This window comes from Urtica dioica, chromosome 12, assembly GCF_054948205.1.
Source record: "Urtica dioica subsp. dioica isolate 48M chromosome 12, U.dioica_male_clone48M_v1_H2, whole genome shotgun sequence".
Classification (NCBI taxonomy): domain Eukaryota; kingdom Viridiplantae; phylum Streptophyta; class Magnoliopsida; order Rosales; family Urticaceae; genus Urtica; species Urtica dioica.
The window spans coordinates 8021142-8025017 of record NC_142767.1 but is presented as its reverse complement, the minus strand read 5'-3'; positions in this window follow the sequence as shown (position 1 = coordinate 8025017).

Genomic DNA, 3876 nt, shown 5'->3' with positions numbered 1-3876 from the left:
GGCTGGCGGATTTCATTTCTCCGAGAAGAGATCTGCTCATTTACCGGTCAGCTTTCCGAGGTACCTGCGAGGTAAGTCACTTAGATTTCTCGAATTTAGGGATTTTTTTCATTTTGTTCTTAATTTCGTGTTTTAATCCATGAATATGTTGATGAATTGATGATTATGATGATGAATATGTTGATTTGAGATGAGTGTGATAATGAATTGATGATTATGATGATAAATATGTTGATGAATTGATGAATATGTTGATCTGAGTAATGAATGTATTGATGAATTGATGATTATGAGTGATGAATATGTTGATTTGAGATGAAGATGATGATTATGATGATGAATATGTTGATGAATTGATGTTTATGATGATGAATATGTTGATTTAAAATGAATATGATGATGAAGTATGGCGTCCGACCCGACACGAATGTATTGAAAGCCCGTCGAAGGACGATCGAATGCAAGCAAATATAAATTTTGCAAGTACATCATAGGCAGTGGTGGAATCACTCGTGTGAAAAACCACTAGGCGAACATGGACCTGACAAATAGTGTTAAGATGTGCGACAAGGTTCCTCATGAAGTACATGAGGAAATGATAGAGTTATTCTACGTACGCTCTCAAAAGAAGAAAAACGTGAGAGTTTGGATGAGTGATGCGAACCGACCTTCGGAAAAATCTTGGAGACTCTGAGAAGAAACAGACGAAGGTCCCAGTGGATTTTTGGGGTCATTTGATCCAAGAAGATCGCACCCCGGGGTTAAGAGGTTGGCCAAAGCCGTCGATCGATTCTTCATTCATGAGTGACGAGACACTCAAGGCACTCCACCTATAATTAATTACTAGTTAGTGTGTTTTATATTTGTCGTACGTGTTATAATCATGGTATGATTTTTTGCAGAAAACGACCAGAAACTTTGAACTTTATGGTACTTTATGTTGAATTTTATCTTTGTTTGAACTTTGTGTTCTATATTTTATCGTGCGTGTTGTAATCGAGGTTTGACTTTCCGCTTAAACCGACCGAAAACTTTGAACTTTATGGTATTTTATGTTGAATTTTATCTTGATTTGAACTTTGAATTTTATCTTGGTATGACTTTAAAATATGATGAACTATGAAAAGTATGTTTAGTTTTGTAAAATATGAAAGTATGTTTATTTTTCCAAAATACTTGTCTGAATACTCATCGTTTCCTATATTTTTTGTCGGTTTCCTCTACGGTAAATGGTTTCTTGCTGATATCGATATTCTTTTTTTTGTCTAAATACCCCTCGATTTTCCCTCCGGTAAGCGGTTTACCCCCAAAATTGAAGTCCCGATACGTTAACGGTAACGGTAAGGCGAACCTTGGAACATCCCATTGCACATGCTTTATCCAATACATGATATCATGACTTGAATAAAAGTCCCATATCGGTAGTAAATTGGAGTTAGGAGAAACCAAATAACTTATATATTACAAGACATGCTTTGTTTCAAGGAAATAACTTTCACTTAAAGCAATGGACCTCACGCTTGTAGTAGTTGGCCCACACGAATTATCCGGTTTACCCCGATTTTTAAGGTATCGGGATCTGTCCCTTTTCCAGTTTTCGGACGGGAATTGACCGGTTCTCCCGAAATTTTAATCCTTGAGTGCACGTAGGTAAGAAAGCCACCTATAAGAAAGCACTTGATATAATTTAGATTTTTTTCGCTTCATTTGTTTCTTTTAACAATCCACGAGAATTGAAATTAACACACGAAAAATGGTCTTTCCAAAGAAACAAAACAAAAAGTTAGGGTCCTTAAATCTCTTGGTACTCTTCCCTGGTTAGATCTAAGAATGTTTCAGAGGTAAACTAGAATGTGGCTTGAGAAACTTCAAGCTTAGGTATGGGGTCAACAAAGATCTTCGTCTTCTCGATTGGCTCAGGAGGACGATCCAGGACCATCAAACTCAAACATGCACCAATAAAATAGTTAAGAGGTGCTGAATTTTAGTAGTATCCACAAACTCAGTTAAGAGGCCCGATAAATATTTTTAGCTTATGAATGGAATATAATAAAGATATCATATGAAAATTATTGTTTTATTTTCGTTTTAATCCAATGATAATATGACACATCAGTTTTTTTTTCTTTTGCTTAACTGCTCTGTATTGAGAATAAATCATTCCAGTTCCTTGTCCTTCTTCGTTCATCCATGCTACCTTAAAACAAAAAAGAGAAATTGCATCAACTACCACCGTTTGATAATTTTTTTTTTCAATTTTTCACCAAAAACTTAATTTGGTAAAAAAAAAATACTATTAAGTCACTTATACAAATACAATTTTACCCTCAACATAATGTCGATAATTGACATCTATTGTTGACATCTGTGAGTTTTGGATTATCTATTTGTTGACATATATGTTAGCAATCGACATCTATGTCAATAATTGAGATAAATTGTTGAAATTAATTATTGAAGGTAAAATTGTATTTGTATAAGTGGCTTAATAGTTTTTTTTTTTGTTACATTAAGTTTTATTGGGAAATTGAAAAACCTTATCTACCTATTTCTCAACAAAAAACGAAAAGAAGAAACACGCGGAAAAGAAAATAAAAGAAGAAAGAATTCTCGAAATTTTATATTTGTTTTCTAACAAATTTCTTGGTTATTGATTTGAATTCTGATAATAATTTGGGGCTTTTCTTCTATGGTTTTAGCGAAATTGAGGGTTTTATTTTTTGAAGATATCAGCGTGATTAAAGACAGGAGAAGAGACCGTGCTCACTGTTATCTTTGTGACTGAGATAAGAAAAATCCCATGTTTTCTCGTTCACGTACGCCCGAATTGTATTTGTTTCGAACGGATTGGAGATTAATTTTGATATGCTTGTTTGATGTCTCTATCGCGTTCTCTATTTAGACCGAATTTCATATATGGAATTTGGGAATTTGGTTTGGCAACGAGTTCTGATTTCTGAAGTTTGGTCTTAACAACATGAATGGAGGCGTAGTTCATTTCTCACCTTTGGAGGAAGGAAATTTACGCGTGGCCGTTTTGGGGGTTTTGATTAAAAAAGCAAAATTGTCAATTCCCACCGAAGAAGCTCAAACCATTGAAGATGCTATAGGCGGGTTTGTCTCGTGGCCGAAGAGACTCATGGAATAGGACACGGGAATAGAGAGTCGCGGTCCGGTTGTCAAACAACTCTCAAAGCTCGGTTTTGAGAGTGAAGCTAGCATCGATGATGCTAAGAAGATTCCGTACAAGGTGATTAATCCCAAGTATCGATTGCTCGCTCAACATGCCAACAAAGTAATGTTACCGGAAGGGGATGTGATTATGGTCAATGTTAGTCCAAGTCTCACGGCTATCCCGATTCCGGTGTCATTTGAAGACATTTCCAATTTTTTGCAATACTTGGAAATTGGTGCGGGGAGCATAACGGTTTATATGGAGTAAGAGTTTTCTTTATATGCGTTTTTTAATATCAATATTCAATATTTAGTGTTTTGATCAACTAAATATTTGTTTGTCATAGCTATCTACGCTCGAGGCTAGAAAAGGCGAAGAAGACTCGAAATTTTTGTTTTATAAATCCGAGCTTAAGTTCATATATCGAAAATGACGACGAGGAGGCTTATTTGTCAAAACGAGTCAAGGACGTTGGAAACGTGGTACGAGATTGCAAATTTGGTGAATTAGTTTTGATGTCGTATAACAAAGGTGCGCATTGGATGCTCGTTGTCCTCGACCTTTGGAGAAATAGCGCTATGTTCTTTGACCCATTGAGAAATAAAATCCCAACCGATTTAAATCGATTGATAAAAAGGTAATATTTTGATTTCTTAAATAATTTTTATTATAAATCGTTCTAGATGTTTTTTCTCTTATAA